Here is an 18,800-nt window from a genome sequence, read left to right as displayed (position 1 = left end):
TTGTCCAGCTCAGGGAAAGTCCTGTGCCACATGCTGCACAGCCATCGGGGAAGACACAGAGTCCTCTCCAGATGTTAGAGCTCAGCTGCAGGAGTGAGGGCAGTGGGAAGAAGAGGAGCATTGCCTGCAGACCTTGTCCAGAATCCAATCCCACCCAAATGAGAGAATCACAGAATGGTTTGGGTTGGAAGGGACCTCAAAGCTCATCCCGTGTCAATCCCTGCCATGGGCAGGGACACCTCCCACTGTCCCAGGCTCCTCCAAGCCCCACTGTCCAACGTGGCCTTGGACACTTGCAGGGATCCAGGAGCAGCCACAGCTGCTCTGGGCAACCTCTGCAGGGAAGAACTTCTGCCTGAGAGAGCTGAACTCCTTGCAGTGCCAAGGGTTTCTCCTGAAGCTCCCTGCAGATGTTGCACTTGCTACTTTCAATGTTTTTGATTCAACCCAAGCAGCAAAACTCAAAAGATTTTCCTCTTTGGGCTCCATCAGAGGTCTCAGATGATTTACAGTCTAGTCCTGGCAACTGATTTCTATTACTCACACCTTGGCTTCAGCCATTTCAGGTCTTGGGTGACCCCTTTAGAATGATCACAGACTGCAATGAGCTTTTGTGCATGGGATATGCTTAGCAGCAAAGGATGTGATGCACTTGAGGGGCTGGAGCACAGCTGGCAGGGAGAGGGGTTTTGTGAGACAACAAGTCCTCCTGTTGGATTGGAGTGTTTGCTCCTGGTCTCCCTGTGGAAGGTCTGAAAGCTCCAGTTGACTTCTTCCCCCAGAAGGGTGCAACAGCTGGATCCAGGTCAGTACCTCCTGTGGACCCTCTCTTAAATTCTTAATTGACTCATAATACCCTGTATGTTACACAGCAGTATTGTCACCAGGCTGTTTGCAAACCATGGGCTCTGAGAGCCTGTGGAGAGGGAGGGGGCAGAGCTCAACTTTGTCATTGTGCAGGAATGCTGAGGGATCATTTTATCCCCACTCTAAATTCCAAATGCTTCCACTTGCCCGTGACAAACAGCAGAGTGGCAGATGCCAAGCCTGTGCCTCTCTGTTTCACAGTCCAGACTGGACCAGCACAAGACCCAAATCCAGAACAGCTGGGATGAAAAGTTTCCTGGACAGCTTTGTTAGCATCCCAGCACTCAGTGGAGAACCAGGATGTTCCTTACATCTGAAACTTTCTGGGAAGTCTCCTGTCCTGGAAATGTCCAAGGCCAGGCTGGATGGGGTTTGGAACAACCTGGAATAGTGGGAGGTGTCCCACCCCATGGCAGGGGGCTGGAATGTTAAGGTCCCTTCCCCAGCCTTTCTGGGAACATCACGTTGGAGAAGAGGTGACTCACAGCAATGTGCCTTCAGGGAAATCTTGGAGTGGGGGCATTGCTTGCTGGATGGAGAGATCCTGCTGCTGAGCTTGGAGTTGTTAATGCAGGGCTGGGAGTTTATCAGGGGTCTCTGGGAATCAGGGACTGGGATCCAGGGGCAGTGGAGAGGTATTTGGTGCATAACTCAGGTAAGTTCTGCTGTGAATGCCGTGAAACGTCCCCTTTGTGTGTCCTCTGCAGAAAGGAGATCAGTGTGGGCACAGAAGCCTGCTGGGGGGTACAAGTGTGTCTCTGGCAGCCTTTGAAATCTTCCTTCACCTGCTTTTCTGAGTCCTTGATGCCTGAAGATCTGATTTTGAACAGAGTGGTTTTGTCCTCCCTCAGCTCTTTCCTCAACTCTGTTTTTTGCCCAGGGCGAGGCTCTCTTGGACAGTGGACTGGGCTGCTCATTCTTCCTCAAGGTGTCCCTTGGTGAAGGCTTCATTTGAAGGCAGTGCTTCAGAGATATCTCCGAGCTTTTAAACTCTGAGAAAAGTTTCATGGCATTATTTCCCATGGGTCAGCTCTGTGTTTGGGGAATCAGAAGGAGTGGCTGCACACACTTGCAGCTGTGGGTGTCAAGATAAGCTTATTTTCCCAAAGCCTAGAAAAAGGGATCCTCAGAGCCACCCCCGGTGCACTATGCACCCTCCAAGTCTTCCCCTCATTTTCAGGACGGACAAGATCTGTGAGCTGGTTGCAAAGAGCAACACTCAGCTTCTTCTCCCCTGCTTGACATATCCAGGGACTGAGCTGCCATGTCCAGACATTGTGGTGTGACAAACCTCCTGTAGCCTCTTTGTACTGACTGCACCTCATTGTGAGTAAAATTCAATTTAAAAACACAGTGGTGACCTTGGGCTCCAAGCAGGATCTTGCCCCTCCTGATCTGAGGATTAGCCTGCTGATATTTTGCTCTTGGAGGGGAGGTTTCCAGGATGCCATCCCTCTGAGCCTGTCCACATAAATCTGTGTGTTTTGCTCCTTGGGCTGCAAACTTCCAGGAATTTGTAGGTGGAAATCTGACTTTTGCTGGTCTTCTCAGAGCTTGGTGCTGGTGCTACTCCAGCTGTGCTCCTCTAGCACGGGAACCTCGAGTTTAATAACAGCTCTGGAGTCAACTGGGGAGCAGCTATTGTTCTCAGGGCTTCTCACATATGTATCACTTCAAGGTTTCCCCCTCCTTCCATTCAAAGTGTTTGGGGATAGAGGAATGAGGGAAGCAAGCTGCCAGTGCCTAATGCATGTTTCTTGGAGCAAAATGTATTGGTTTATTTTGTTTTAAACAGCTTATTGCAAATGGGGAGCAGCTGTGGATTTTGTGATGACTTTTTTTGTTTTAATTTTTGGAAACGTGGGGTCATCTCCCTAGTATTCCATAGCATGCTTGCTAGAGACAAAAAAAAAAAATAATCTAATTTTGAAGAATTTCAAAGCAGTTATTTAGACTTAACCAAATTCTTAATTCCCTGATCTATAAAAGCCTATTCAGTAATCAGCCTGATGAAAAGGAATGTGGAGTTTCCTCAGGGCTCCCTCTTGCCTTGCCCTTCTGGGGCTGAAATTAAGGCAGCCCACAAGTCCCACGCAGCAGATCCATGATGGGGTTTGGGAATGCAGTCCCAGTCCCAAACACAGCATTCTCAGGCACAGGGTGGGATTCTGGGCACTGCCCTGTGCAGGGCCAGGGCTTGGACTCCATGATCCTGGTGGGTTCCTTCCACCCAGGATGTTGTGATTCTGTGAGATGGGCTGGGAGACTCCATCCCCAGAGGCATTCTATTGTCCTGTTTGGGCCTTTAGCCAGACCTGAGTGTCCCCAGGCTGCCTGATCCGAGCATCCCTGTGCATCTTCTCCAAGGAACCTGGCCAGGGAGGATTTGGGGAAGTATTTAATAGTGCTGTGATTTGGTTTAAGCACTTTTCTCCCTAAGAGCAGATGGAAGGATTGTTCCTGTTTGGATATCCTGAGTGTGCTGTACAGCTTTGATATAAGGTTGAGGTGGGAGCAAAATTCCAGGGGAAACATGAGGTCAGTGAGGCTTTGGCTCCAGCCTGGCTCCCAGGGTGGTTTGGGTTGAAAGGGACCTTAAAACTCATCCATCCCACCCCCTAACATGGGCAGGGACAACTTCCACTGTCCCAGGCTGCTCCAAGCCTGGCCTTGGACACTTCCAGGGACCCAGGGGCAGCCACAGCTTCTCTGGACACCCTGTGCCAGGGCCTGTCCACCCTCCCAGGGAACAACTCCTTCCCAAAATCCATCTTTATTGCTGTCAGAGTGGCTGAGTTCCCTATGTCTGTGTGTACAGGTGCCCCCGAGGCAGATGGATTTCAGCACAGCTCCATGGATACAGACATGCCGTAAAGGAGCAGGCCCTGAGTATTTTGGGGAAGGGAGATAATAATAAGCCAGTTTGGCACAGCTCTTTCCTAAGCCTGGCAAGTCAACCCTGACAATGTAAACAGCTCTTTCGGGGTGAAATGTTGCTTTTCAGTTTCACAAATCTGCTGGCCGAGCTCTCTGCCAAGGCGTGGTGTGAATGAGGTGCCCTATATTTCCTTGCTTGCCTGTCCTGCCCTTTTGCTGCAAAAAGGAGATAAGTGCTAGCTCTGCAGGGCTGGCCTGCAGCCTGGGCAGCATCGGTGGTGCTGTGCTCCGCTGTCAGAGCTGCCCTGAGCGTGGAGGTGTGGGAGCATCTCCAGATCCCTCCTGCAAGGATCCTCTGGGACTTGCGCAAGTTCTGCAGGGGAGGAGGGGGAGCGGGGCAGTTTCCTTCCCGGGGTTAATGTCAGCCCTCAGGAATCCTCTGCCCCCTTCAGCTCTGCCTTGCACACCCCAGCTCCCGGCTCTGAAGTTTGGGAATGCCAACTTCTACCTCCTGACCTCCCACATGGCTCCAATTCCAAGAAACGATGCCCTAAATCTGCTGGCAGTGACAGCTTGCTGATTCCTACAGCATGGCTCGTTAAAAGATCTGAATCTACTAATAGGAATTGGCCTGATAAAAGGGCTGCTTTTTTTTCTTTTTTTTTACCTCCTCACTTAGCAGCTACATGCAGCCCAGGGAATCTAGAAATTAAATTGGCTTTTTGTCAAGCCTCTTCTTTGCAGCAGCAATGGGACCCCTGCAGTGCAGTGCAGTGTTTCCAATTACATTTTGGGGTATGTTGCTAATTTTTGGCACACAGAGAGAAGCAGGCCAGGCAAATGGCAGGTGGCAGGCTGTTTTCATATTTCACCAGGAGCATGGGGGAAGGGAGAGGGGAGAAGGAGCCGAGCTCTCTGCCAAGAAATGTGACCTCGCAGAGTGTGAGCAGAAGAGTTTTGGCACGTGGCAGAGGATGGAGGGCTGGGCAGGCATGGCTGAGCCAGTTTACATCCCCTCCTGCTGGGAACACGCACGAGGGAAGCAGGGCTAAAATAAACACTGCTCCAGCAGCCACAGCCTCCAGGTCTGGATCTAGGCACCTCTGGGTCGCGTGTGGCTGCATCCAGGCCGGGCTGTCACACTTGGGACAGCGGTGTCACTGCGCTCCGCCTCTCTGCCCCCAGCACAAAACAAAACTGGCTTTGCTTCATTCATTTGTTCCTAGCACAGCTAATGCATTCAGCCTGGCACCGGCTCCACAGGGCCTGGGTGGCTTCTCAGAGCTATTGCACAATCTGCAGCTTGCAGTGAGGGCAGCAACGACCAGAAGCTGCTTCCCAGGATCTGCATCTGTCCCTGGGTGCCTTTGCCCATCAGAACAGAGGTCTGGAGGTGTGAATTTTAGGGGTCAGATCACAGAATGGTTTGGTTGGAGGGGACCTCAAAGCTCATCTCGTCCCACCCCTGCCATGGCAGGGACACCTTCTGCTATTCCAAGGTGGCTCCAAGCCCCAGTGTCCAACCTGGCCTTGGACACTTCCAGGGATCCAGGGGTGGCCACAGCTTCTCTGTGCACCCTGCAGGGCCACCCCAACCCTCACAGGGTAGGATTTCTTCTCAATATCCCATCTAATATTTGCTCTCCTTCAGCTCAAACCCATTTGCCCCCGTGCCCAGAAATGCTGCTGTGTTTGACAAGAGCAGTCAGAGCTGGTATGTACTCACAGGGACCAGGAGCAGAGCATCCATCTCAACCCGAGGGTATGTCAGCCAGGAGAGCTTTGGGGGAAGGAGCCCTAGGACTCAGCATGGAGGCCTCTAAACACTTAATTTAGACATCAAATCCAAAAATAAAATGGTGAATGCTGTGAAAGAGTGTTGTGAGAGATCTTATTCCAGGTCCATCTGGAGCTGGGTTTGTACTGAAGCTTGAAGGTATGGTTCTTGTTACAATTGCTGAATGTTGTTCTGATTGCTAAATGTTGTTCTGATTACTGAATTTTGTTCCACAGCAATGATTTCACTGGTAAAACCCCAAAGCCCCTCATTTTGAAAAGACCGTAAGGCGAGACTGCAGACGGCAAACAAAATTTCCAGCAGAGGAAAACCACTGGTGAGCTGGGCATGATGTCAGCAAGTACTTTTGTAGTGCCTTTTGTAGGGGACTGGGTGTGCTGGTGGTTTATTTTGAGTTGGCTTTGCTGCTGTGAGCTGAGATCTATTGCCAGAGGTAAATGTGGAATCATTACACTGGGAAAAGACCTCTAAGATCCTCGAGTCCAGCTATGAACCACTAGGTTGTCATGGTGACAGAGTTAGTTCTGGCTGACAGGAGACTTTAAAACTCTTTTGTTTACCCCTCCCAGTGGTGGAGGCACCCCAAAAAACAAAAACAGCCCTCCAGACATCTCTGCTCCCCCATCCCTCTGCCTGTTCAGACACTGCCATTACATCCCATCCTCCTCCTCCCCCTGCCGCTGTTTTGCCGCAGGGATGAGCCCAGATATTTCTGGCACCAGTGCTAATGTTCTTGAAATGCCTTTGAGCTGATAGCAAGCCAGCCACTCAGGGTCTTGTGAGATCCTCAGTGACCTTGTTTCAGAAGGAAATTGTCAGGGTTTCAACCTGTTAATTTGCTTTCTTGCAACCTGCCTGAAGGGCTTGGGAAGCAGGGCCCTGGTCAGCTGAAATGCTCACAGTGTGCTTTCAGAAGGAGGTGCTGCCTGAGGACAGGAATGGATATTGGTGCTGGGCTGTGCTGCTGCTAATGGCAGCGTGGTGAGTGCAGCACTACCTTGTGCAGCACTTGCTGCCACATGGCTGAAATCAGGTGACAAGCCATTTGCCTCAGACCTTCTGCATTGTGACGGGTTAAATCTGTGCTTGGTGGCAGCAGAGGTGCTCTTTTGACTCCACCTGAGGGATGCCGGAGGACAAGATGGGTTTGACATTTTTTTAAGACATCGTCTCAACATCGTGCGGTGTTGCTTTTCCCACTAAAGGTTTTTCCTGAGTGTGTGGCCTGGATTCTCCTTGCTGTCACTGTGTGGAGACACAGAATGTTTAGTGATTAGGTCTGAATTAGCCCCAGGACAAGGCGCCTCTCACCTGGAAACAGCCTGTGCATGATGGAAGGAGGAATGGCTTTGGATTGAAAAGGACCTCAAAGCTCATCCTGTGCCACCCCCTTCCATGGGCAGGGACAACTTCCACTCTCCCCGGGTGCTCTAAGCTCCATCCAGCCTGGCCTTGGACACTGCCAGGGATCCAGGGGCAGCCACAGCTGCTCTGGGCAGAGATTTCCTCTCTCTGACAGTGAGCAGGATTAAGTTCTTTAAGACTATCCACCCCAAGATAGCCAGGTCCTTATTCCTACTGAAGGTTGCTCTAAACCCTGGAGCAAAGATGAAAGAAGTTCAGTGAGCACTTAGGGAAATGTGAAGAGCATTGTTAGCCCCAGCACAGCTTCAAGTGTGCCTTGGGCTGAGACACATCCTTTGTTCTCCTGCCTCACTCTGACCTGCAGAGAGAGATCTGACACCTTGTTATCTTCTCCAAGCTGTCCCAGCATGGTCTGAGCTCTTGGGGCCGCTGGAATTCACCCAGGGCCCTCGGAATGGGAAGATGCTTTAAATGGGAAGCATTTAAATGTGGCTTTCCAGCATCTTTATGACCAAGCCCTTGTGTATTCCTGGAACAAATCCAAACAGCCCCACTCCTCCCCCAGAGCCTGTGGCATGACCTGGAGCCTTGTTATACATTTTCCTAGGGCTTGTAACATCCACTTAAAATAAAGGCAGGGCACTTGGAAATTATTTTGGGAGAACCAGCTTATAGCCCCCATTCCTACTCCTGAAGAAGATCCTCACGGAGCTGTTAGGATAGGATGGAGAACACTTCTCGCCCCTCACCCGTGACTTGCAAACCTTTAACAATTTTGCAAAGCGAAGTGGAAATTGGGTAACTCCCCTACACACAGCCTCTTTTCCTCGGTTTTGTTTTGCTGTTTTTCAAACTTGTGATTGAAACTCCGAAAGCTCCAGCTCCTCTGTCTGTAAATGGTGTTCCAATGTTTATGTTGGCATTTGAACCCAAACCGTCTTCCTTGGGAATCCCAGCGAGCTGCGGTTGGGAATACACCCTTGGAATGATAAAAGCTAAGCACTTGCCCACTAATAAATTTAGGTGTTAATGCCTTGTTTTTGTGCTGTTTGGTTGCCATAGAGACGGGGCCGCCTGAACTAATGAGTTTGTTGTGTGAAGTTCAATACACATTTGCCAAATGCTCCGTTTCTCTTGTTACCTCTCTGCTTTTTTCTTCTTATTTTTCGTTTTCATCCCATGGAGCAAATGAATCTGGAAGCAAAGCCATTGCAGGGTCCCAGGACAGGAGGCTGGCTGCTGGTTTTGCAGGGCTGCTGAGAGGGATGCAGGACGTGGTTTTAAAGAGGTTGTTACTCTGCTCCATACACCACAGGCCAGGGGATAACAGGGACATTGGCTCCAGGCTGTGTGCTCAAGGCACCTGTTTGCCCAGGGCGTTGTGGCACAGGCACCCATTCCATTCCTGCAAAGACAGGTTCCATTGCTGGGCCCAGCTGATGGACAGGATGTCTCACTGGGAGCCCCTGTTTGTGCACTGAAAACTCACCAGGAGCATCTCTCCTTGGATGGACTGAAAATAAAACACCACAAATAGGTGGCTATTGTTTGGAACAGTGAATTCCCTTCCACCCTCAAACAGGCTGCCCCTGCATCCCTGGGAGTGTTCCAGGCCAGGCTGGACAGGGTTTGGAGCAACCTGGTCCAGTGGAAGGTGTCCCTGCCCATGGCAAGGAGGAGAATAGGAAGAGTTTTAAGGTCCTTTCCAAACCATTCCATGATTCCAACACCCTTCAATGCTACCTGGGAGCTGTCATTCAGGGGAAATCACTCCATGAATCCATGTGTGGTCCTCCTGGGAATTTGGACTTGGATTCAGATCTTTTTAGGCAGTGATCATTGGAAATCCTTGAGGGTTGAGGGTTTGAGGTTTTTGTGTGTGTGTGTGTGTGTGTGTGTGTGTGTGTCAGAACCTCCCCACTCACAGCACCAACCTGCACTTTAATTTGGAAAGGCCAAAAGAATAGCAAACCCCCAAAGCTCTGAACAGATTTTTATTTTTCAAAGCTTAAATGCTTGGTGCCTGCCAAGCACTAAACTGAAAGGTTTGTTGCCAAAATATCCTTTTCCAAAAACCTTCTTTTTAAAGTTCCTGCTTACCAGAAAGAAAGAAAGAAAGAAAGAAAGAAAGAAAGAAAGAAAGAAAGAAAGAAAGGAGGGAGTCTTGCTCAAGCTATTTTAGAGGAATAGGTCTAAAATAAGTGGCTTTCCCAGGATCAAAGGCAGAGCCATTCTGCTGAAGGTGAGAATGGAGTGAATCATGCAAGAGGACAATTCTGCATGCCAACAATCTGATTGCTGATCCTTGAAGCATGCACATGAGGCTGGCTTTTTCTTTCCCAGCTGATCCTGCTGAAATTAGGGAAAAGCAGTGCTGGGTTAACAGTTGGACTCGAAGACCTTCGAGGTCTTTTCCAGCCTTAAGGATTCTGTGAATCTTTTGAGTTGAGGAGAGTGCCAGGATGTGTTTTAATCCCCACAGGGATTAACCCCACAGGATTAACGCAGCCCTGGTTGATCAGGAGAATGTGACACCCCTGCTCCAGGTGCCACAAGAAACTCCTGATGCTACCTTTCCCTCCCTTCCCAAGTCTGTGGCAGCACCTTTCCTGGGATGTGAGGGAATTTATTTTGGAGGCAGAGAGGAGAGGAAAACTGACTTGTCAGGAAACTTGGCTGGAGTTGTTTGAGTGAGGCTGACTGGAAAACAGCTGTGTGTGCACGGAGCTGAGACTGCACCCCTGCACTGCCAGGGTGGGCTGGCAGGAAAGCCCTTTTATTTGTTTATTTATTTATTTTTAATTTTTTTTTTTTAAGAAACAGAAATACAAGACCTGATTGGCAGCCTGGGAGGAGAAACCTGAGGTAGCTGAGGGTCTGGACTCATGGGAGCATCCCAAACAAACACTCGTCAGTCCCTTGAGGTGTCTGTTACCCCAACAAGTGCCAGTCCTCGTGAAGCTGGTTCAGAACAAAGCTGCAGAGCAGGTGTTGGAAGGGTCAGGTGAGTAGGTCAGAAGTGACCTGCACTTAAAACCCCTCCCCTTTGTTATGAATGTATAAATAAAATTATGTAAACCCAAACTGCCCAGCCATGCCAAGACCTTTGCTTGGCAAAGCCTTCACCTTACTTTTGATGTTAGATGAACATCTAGCAAGCTTAATTAAAGTTTAATTAGTGTAAGTAGGGTAAATGTGGTAGGTCAGCAGGCACAGCAGATGTTAAAATACTGTTGGCAATAATCAACCTGACCAAAAAAAAAAAAAAAAAAAAAAAAAAACCCAGAGAAAAGTCCCTTCTTAAAAAAATAAATACCTCTATGTGACTGGTTTAGACATGTCATCTCTTGAGGGCGGGGTTTTGGTTTTTTTTAACTTTCTTTCCCCAGGTAATACTGACCAACCAGTTGAAAGCAAATCCTGTTTCTTCACATCAGTGAAAAGAAAAAAAAAAATCAGTTTTTGTCCTTTGCTGTGCTCTGGAATTTTGCCCCAAACACTTTCTGGCGTCTGGGCATATGCCACAGGGAGATGTCTCACTGCTTTCTGCTCATGTCTTCAGTTGAGAGGCACATGGTGAGGGCTGTGGTTGCACAGCCCAGATGAGTTTATTAAAGATCTGATAATAATTTTTAAGGGCTTTCAGTGAAATTCAGCAGTGCATCACCTGTCTGGCTGGCCACTATTGCTTAGGATGTCCTTGGCAGCTATGGGTGATGTTTCCTCAACTTTGAAACAAAATTTGGATGTGATTTGGGTATTTTGGTATGCAGCTATCTGTGTTTATCTGTGGTGATCCCTGTTTTTTGTCCTGTGGGGTGCTGGTGGGAGCACAACCGGGTCATCGAGCCCTGTGGATAAACCCTTGACCTGTTCTGGGATGTGCTCTTGGATCAGGAATCCCACTCTGGCCACGAGGCTCCGGTAAGCCACAGCATCTCACAGTCAGCTCCAGCAAAGATTCTCCAGCTCCTTTCTTATTTTTATCAGTCTCAATTGGATCATCCCTAAAAATAATCTGCAATGCAAGATACTGCAGTGCTGAATTCCCCAGCACAGTGAGGGGAATGTGTCTAGAGACTTCCTTGGATCAAAGCCTCAGAGAGGGGCCAGGAGCAAGAGCCAGGCTAAAGTTCAGGAGTATCCTTCAGATCCAGAGGGTAGCAGCACAAAAAAAAGTTGCTGCTCTCCTGATGCTTCATTGGGCAGTGGAAGAAGCTGCAGGGAATGTGGACTTCCCCCTGGGATCGGATCGTGGCTGGGAAAATGGAGAGGAGCAGCAAGAATTTAGGGCAATGGTCTCAGACACAGCAGGCTCAGGTGGCTGCCCCCAAAAGCCATGTGTCAGGCAAGAATTCCATTGCCCAGAGCCTGCTCCTGCAGCCTGCTGGAGCTGCCCTGTGTCAGGCAAGAATTCCACTGCCCAGAGCCTGCTCCTGGAGCTTCCATGTGGAGCTGCTGGCACTGAGCACTGAAAGCCTGGAAAAATACACCAGCAAACTGCTAATGAGGGTGAATATGTGTTTTTGGTTTGTTAGAGAAGTCTCAAATGAAGGGAAATCTCAGCTCTTGGAGACAGAGAAGGAAAGACACCATTCTGGGCTTGATGGAGGTGTTGTCCAAGTTTAGTGGATCTATGATTGTATGAAATGGATGGGAGATGGGCTCTAAGCTTTTCCAAAGTGTTCCTAACCCCAAGCACAATGAGCTCCTCCTGTCAGCTGGAGCTATAGGCAGATGTATGCACTCACACAGCAATTTCTGAGGAATACTGATGGACAGGGAGTGGTGGGGAAGCGATGAGCTGATCTCTGGGTGCTGCAAGGGCTTCAAAGCAGAATGCAGAGGGGGAGATGAAGTAGAGCCACGGCTGCAGAGGCTTGTCCTGAAAAAACAGGCCTGGCTCTCCCCTCTGGGTCAGGGCTGCTGTGACTGCACAGTGCAGGACTCAGTGTGAGCTCCCAGGGGCCACAGCAGCAACTTCATGGTGCAAGACAAGAGCAGGATATGGGATCTGGCCCTCCTTCATCAGGACACTTCAGCAGTCCTGGCTGGGACACTTGGCTCCATTTCCTGCCCAGACATCACCCCCTCTTTCCATCTGGCTGAGGGAACATTTAAGTATTATTATTTTTAAATAGGGCAGTTCTGACAACATGAACTGATGCATCCTTGTGGGCACATGGGCAAGCTGAGGCATTTTCTGTGAACACAGACTGCTGCTCTTTTTTCACTGCTTATTGCTGTCACCTGCCTTAAACCCTGATGGGGAGAGTACTTTATTATTTTCCTTTTTTAAAATGAGCTGTTCAGTCCTCTGATTTCTAAGATTCTAAGAATCTTTAAGCAAAGTTACAGCTTTTAGGTCAAATTAAACATTTGACTTTGAGCCAAGCAAACTTTGTTTTTCAAAATCCAACTAAAGAATATAAACTTTCAGTTTCTGATTAGCCTAAACAATTTTTTTCTTTCTTTCTTTTTTTTTTTTTTCCACGTGTGTTTTTTTTTCCTTCCTCTTTGTAAAAATGAAGGGGGAAAGCTCTGCCCTGGGGTAGTGCAGCTCCCTTTCCTGTTCTTCCACCGTGTTGTTGGGATGAGTGTCCTGAGAAGGGAACAGAGCTGGGCAAGGCTCTGGAGTTCAGGGGATAGAACAAGAGGGAATGGCTCCAGGTTGTGCCTGGTGAGGTTTAGAGTGGAAAGTGGGGGAAATCTCCCCACTGGAAAGTTGGTCAAATATTGGACCAGGCTGCCCAGGGGCACCAATGCTGGAAATGTTCAAAAGGCATGTGGATGTGGTGCTCAGAGAAATGCTTTTGTGCTCTTGAATTCACAGTTAGACTTATGATCTTAGAGGTCTTTCCCAACCTTAATGATTCTGTGATTCTTTTGGTTAAAAGGAAGTGGAAACACAAATAACAAAGGATTAATCTGCTGTTTGCAGTGCTGGGCATGCTCTGCTTTGGGGACAACTTTCCCCTCCCCTCCCCTCCTTCCCCAAACTCCTTCCCCAAACTCAAATCTGTGCTTGCTACATTTTAGTTTTGCTCAATTTTTACCCTAAAAAAAGTGTGTTAATAAGCGTTTCTTTGCAGCTAGGGAGCCACTTCCAGATGTGTTTATCCTCAATGTCCTTATCTTGGGTGCCATTTGGTCATGCTGAGCTCAAGAGGGAGCTTGCCCTGGACCCAGCTCAGAGGATACTGCTGCAGGAGTCACTGCTCTGAGCTGTGGAAACATCTAGGAGATGTCTATTCCTGCCCTAATCCCTGAAATGTGTCCCTCATAAACACAGCCAAATAATTTTGGTGCTTTGTCTGTGCAGAGTGGAGAGAGCTGCTGTGGGAACTTTGAGAGCTTGAGTGTCTTGTTTTGCATGTAAGTTCTTAGCACTGAAGTGCATAAATAGATGGTTTTGCATCTCATAATTTATAATTCAGCCCATGAAATGCACTAATACCTTTATCAGAATTGGGAACATTGCTCAAAGCACAAAAGCACAAATCACTGAGGAGCAGGCAGACATTAAGGGCTGCTGTTCTCCCTGCATCTGGAATAACAGCCAAGAATCAGTGAGATTTTCTCCTAAACAAATGTTTCAGTCTTGTGTGTGTGAATAAATACAATTTCTTTCTCTCTCTATTTTTTGGTGGTTTTTTTTTGTTTGTTTGTTTTTTTTTTAAGCAGGCTAAGGAAGGAAAGGAAAAGCTGAAGTGCCTGAGGTGCAGGGAAGCATTTTACTCTATTCCCTGACTTTGCTTCCCCACTGCAGGGTAAGAGCAGGAGGGCTGAGGATTTGGGATGGGCACACCTGGAATAGGGGAAGGACGAGGACTTTCTTCACAGCTATCCCTGGTCGTGGGACCTCTGGTTCTGGTGTAGATTTGGTGGCCAGGCAGTGAAATCAGGAGGTTTGGGGAGATAAACCTACCTCATCCTGGTGGGAAGGAGCTGGGAGCAACCTGGTCTAGTTGGAACTGGATGGCCTTTAGGGTCCCTTGCAATCCATGAGATTCAGCATTCCTGTGGCAGGGATAGAGGTGGTGGAGAAGCTTCCCTGTAAGCAGCACAGGATGGTTTTGAGTGCCCCCTAAAGCGCTTCAGCTCAGAGTGGAAAAGAAAAAAACCCACTTGGGAGTGCTGATACATTTGTCAGGGTTTCTGTAGCCACAATATACACTGGGAAGCATGGCACCCACCCACAGTTCATTTACAAGCCCTGGGTGGTGCAGAAAACAGGAACTGCCCTTCAGAACCCCACTAATGGACCTTCTCCTCCAGTCCCCTGGTGCTGACACAGCCCAGCTTCATGGGACACAGGGGAAGCTGTAAAGCTGCTGTCATGATCCCTCTGCTGGAGCCAGAGGCAGCTGGAAGGCAATGGAGAGGCTCTCAGGGAATCCAGGGTGCTGTGAAGTGGGGGCCCAGGCCATTAAACCTCCATGGGGACAGGCAAGGGGAGGGAAAATGCGTGGGAGTCAGACTGCAAGTCCTCACTGAAATTGTTTGTTCTCTTATTCTTAATCTCCAGCATCACTGGATGTGATCCCTCTGGAGGTGCTGCCAGACCATTGAGTGCTCCATCCCTGCCCTCCAGACACCCTCTTCCTGGAGGAAAGTTGGCAGCTTTGGGTTTATTCCATCTTTTCACCCATGCCGAAACCTATTTAATATCAGGTTTGCTGTGGGTTTGTTTGGGTTTGGTCCCACAAACGCCTCTGGGGCAGGTCAGTACATCTCCCAAGCCACCCCTTGGCTGTGCCTTTGGAGTTTGCAAAATCCAAGGAGACCTCTCTTGTTCTGCTTGAATATCCCTCCTCATCTCAGTCTCAAATGGTGGGAAGCATCAGGGAATATTATTGACAAACAATAGATGTCTGGTGGAGACGCTGGTGATTTTCCTGGTACAAAAGGCTGCTACATCCTCTGTGATAATTCCCCTTTTTTTCTTCCTTGTTGGCTTTGTGGTTTTGTGATTTATTTGTGGGCTGGCAGGCGTCCACAGCCCTGCAGGAAATGGATGTCTGCTCTTGTGTTTGGGGGGGCCATATAAACGTGTAATTTTCCCACTACATTAATTACAGACATTTCTCCCTGGCTGGAGCAGCTCCATGGTTTCTGTGCCCTTTTGGTTTGTTCTCCCCAGCTCAGGCTGAGAGTATTTATAGGGAACACCAGCTCTGACATCCTCAGCTGAGCTGGGGGAAAGTTAAAGAACTTGGCCACAAAAACTGTAGAGGGGAAACTCACTGGCCTTTTTATACCTGATAGCAACTCCAGGACAGCAGCACGGCCAAGTTTTCCCTGGCTATTCCTCCTGCTGACATTTCCTCAAGGATAAAAGTGGTTTGCCCTAAGAAAACAACCCTCTTGCTATGGAAAAGAAATTGTAGGGCAATTTACTTTGGAGTAGCTGTGCTACCTAATTCCTGGCTCCTGGAGAGAGACCCAGCTGGACTTGGAGCAAAGCAAGGAAACCCGAGGCAAAATTCAGTGTGGCTGAATCAGGTTTTGTTGGAGCAAAGGCTGGACAAGCCTCTGTGAGGCCCTGGCACAGGGTGGCCAGAGAAGCTGTGGCTGCCCCTGGATCCCTGCAAGTGTCCCAGGCCAAGGTGGATGGGACTTGGAGCAGCCTGGGATAATGGAAGGTGTCCCTGGAATGGCAGGGGTGGAACAGGATGAGCTTTGAGGCCCTTTCAACCCAAACCAGTCTGGGATTCCATGGTCTGGGACAGCAGTGGAGTCAAAAATCATAATGTCCAGCAGACTGAATGTACCTATGGTGTCCCTTGGCTTGTAATGTGGGTTCTCCATGGATTCCTGATGAAACAGGAATGTCCTGCTAGGATTTTTCTCATTTTTATTCTGCCGGAAGTGAGGGTAAAGGATGAGGGATGTCTGCAAGGACACGACAAAAACCTGAGCCAGCCTGGTGGCATGAAACCAGGAGAGAGGTGAGAGTCTGTGATGGGGGACATCCAGGGATGCAGAATTCTGGGATGTCACCTCCTGTTTGGAGTCATTGCCTGGCTGTGCTGCTGCTCTGGCTCTGCTGCGATGCACGTCATCCATTTTGGGGCCAGGAATGTTCCACCTACACAGTTTCTCCCAGGGGTCCCAGCAAACCTTTGAGATAAATCCGTCCGGATCCACATAAAATGAAGCATCTTACTGTGTTTGTCCTGCCTCATCCCCTGTAAGTCTTGAGCACCTTCTATGACCTCTCTCACGTTTCACTTTCAGAGCTCAGCCACGTGTGGGCCACAAGCTCCATGGGTCCGTGTGGGCTTGTGCAGGGCTGTTGTTGCATTCCTGTGGCTGATGGCAGCAGGTTAGGGCTGGGACAGAGCTGTCAGGAGCCGGGTTTCCTTGGGAAAGCACCCATCTGACCATGAGCACGGCATGGCTGGGCCTGGACATGCAGGCTGCTGTTACCTCCACACCTGGTCTGGCCTTACTGAGTGGTGGAAACTCTCCTGGTGAGGAAAGAATGCCCTGGTGAAATCTATCTCATAGAATCCTGGAATGGTTTGGGGTGGAAGGGATCTTAAACTCATCCAGTTCCATGCCCCTGCCATGGGCAGGGACACCTTCCACTATCCCAGGCTGCTCCAAGCCCCAGTGTCCAATCTGCCCTTGGACACTGCCAGGGATCCAGGGGCAGCCCCAGCTGCTCTGGGAACCCTGGGCCAGAGCCTCACTGCCCTCATGCTAAAGGATTTCCTTCCAAATCATCTTCCCATCATCTGAGTTTAGGCTCTAAACACAAACAACATTAGCAGCAACAGGCTCCATGCACCTCACTCCTGCCCTGCTCTAAAAGCAACAGCCCCAGCAGCAAACATCCCCCCCTCCATCCTCCCAGTGCTGAGCCAGAGGAGCTGCACCCCCTGCCCTCACACCGTGGCACAGAGTGTAAATCTCATCCACTCCCTTTCCATTTGGCCACTTTGGGAGTTTATTCACCATTAAAGTATTTTCTTTCACATGCTTTTGCAGAAGTAGGGATTTATTTGGGTACGAATTTGCTGCCCTTGTCGGTGACAAGGAGGTGCTTCTGTGATGCTGACACAGCCTCAGCTGCAGAAACACCATTCTGGGCACTGCAGGGGGGAAAGGGATTCATGGCAGGTGTAAAAGTGGGCCAGGTATGACAAAAAATAGAGGAGGACAAGTGCGCTCTGCTTCCAGAGGCTGGGGGAAGGCACAGAGCAGGAACTGTACAAGACACCATGGGTTGTGGAGGCAGCCAGAGAAACATCCAGTGTTTTGTCCTCTCTGCAGGGAGCGCATGGCCATAGGGATTGGCCAGGAACTGGGTCAGGATGAGGAGGGATGAGGCAAACAGAACTGAAGGCCTTCAGGGAGGCCCTTGCGGCCCCTGCCAAGCCTGTGCCGAGGGGAGGCAATGTCCACGTGGCCACCACGGGTGGGAGATGAGTCAGGAGAGTTAAGAGAGCCCCGGCTGCTGCTGGTGTTTGGTCACAGCTGCTCTGGGCACCCTGGGCCAGGGTGTCCCCACCCTTCCAGGGAACAATTCCTCCCCAATATCCCATCCATCCCTGCCCTCTGGCAGTGGGAGCCATTCCCTGTGTCCTGTCCCTCCAGCCCTTGTCCCCAGTCCCTCTCCAGCTCTCCTGAGCCCCTTTAGGCCCTGCAAGGGGCTCTGAGCTCTCCTTGGAGCCTTCTCCTCTCCAGGTGAGCCCCCTCAGCTCTCCCAGCCTGGCTCCCTTAGCATCCTCATGGCCCCCTCTCACCCTGCTCCGAAGCTGTTGGTACCAACCATGAAACAGAGGAAATATTGCACTAGATTGCCCTAGGCTCCCATCAGGTCTGGCAGTCTGTTTTTAGTTAAGTGGGGGGGAGAAAGAAAAGAACACTCACACACAGACACACACACACACACACACACTGAGTGCTACACCAAGCTGAAGTGTTTTCTTCCTGAAGAGCCCTTCCTCCCGGGAGCAGAGCAGGAGTCAAGCAGCGCTGTGCCTCCTCCAGCAGGCACTCAGCCCTCCACCTCCGTGCTCAAGGGTTCCTGGAAACCAGGGCTGCTCGGGGAGAGCGTGGGGTGGGCACTGCCATCCTCCCACCCAGGATCAGGGCTGGGATCTGCCAGAGGCCCACCCTCCACTCAGAGCAAGAAATGCCAAGGAGAGTTAGGGAGATGGCTGGAGGCTTGGAGTGCAATGGGAAGCAACTGCTGTTCCTAGGCAGGCTGTGACTACCCAGCCTTGCTAATCAGATTTTGGGGGATGCTCAGCTGGCTCTTGCTGTAGGGAGCTCGGGGTGTATTGTGGTGACAAGGTCTGTGTTCCAGTGGGGAAGCAGAATGCTCCTGGTTCAATGCCCAGAGAACTAGTTTTGTTGGTGGAAGGGGGGGAAAGGCCATTTGGAAACTGTGCATCCCCATCTCAGCTCTCTGAAGGTCATTTGAAGCACTCGAGGCAAGGCTGGGTGCCCCTTGAGGGTGCCCAAAGCCAGCCTTACCCCGGCAGTTCCACTGGCTGGGGGTGACCCTGCTGCCAGGGCCGTGGGCACCTGGCCCTCTGAGCCTCAGTGTGTCAGTGCCAGCAGGAAAACCAGCCACATCCAGCACCACCATTCCATTTCATCCAGCTGGCTTCAGCCCTGCTCCCGTTCCCAAAGCACCCTTTTGGTCCCAGGAACTGCAGTTCAGGGATCAGTCCTTGAGCCCGGGGAAGTGGGGATCCTTCACACGAGGCTTTAATTAGCAAAGGCTCGTGCGGTTTTTTTTTGTGCACGGCTTGCTCTGTGGCGATTCCAGCCAGGAATAAAAGTTTACTCCCATTCCCCAGCACTCAGGGAAAGCAGCTTCCCTCAGCACTGCCTGTGCTCTCGGCTGTGCTGGATATGGCAGGTCTATTTTTAG

General features: G+C 50.1%; 1 long non-coding RNA gene across 2 annotated transcripts; it reads left to right on the top strand.

The window, feature by feature from the left end:
• The first annotated feature begins 624 nt into the window (after positions 1–624).
• LOC120500146 lies at positions 625–15,014 on the top strand. Of its 2 annotated transcripts, XR_005627037.1 has the most exons (5): positions 625–1,343; positions 5,758–5,858; positions 9,725–9,911; positions 13,592–13,677; positions 14,436–15,014. It is a non-coding gene; the product is annotated as an uncharacterized LOC120500146 (long non-coding RNA). The 2 variants fall into 2 exon arrangements; XR_005627038.1 differs by lacking the exon at positions 9,725–9,911.
• Positions 15,015–18,800: the final 3,786 nt, after the last annotated feature.

The sequence above is a fragment of the Passer montanus genome, unplaced genomic scaffold (genome assembly GCF_014805655.1).
Source record: "Passer montanus isolate IOZ18808 unplaced genomic scaffold, ASM1480565v1 scaffold178, whole genome shotgun sequence".
NCBI lineage: Eukaryota > Metazoa > Chordata > Aves > Passeriformes > Passeridae > Passer > Passer montanus.
Note: the sequence above shows the minus strand (reverse complement) of the source record. Positions and strands in the feature narration are given on the sequence as shown.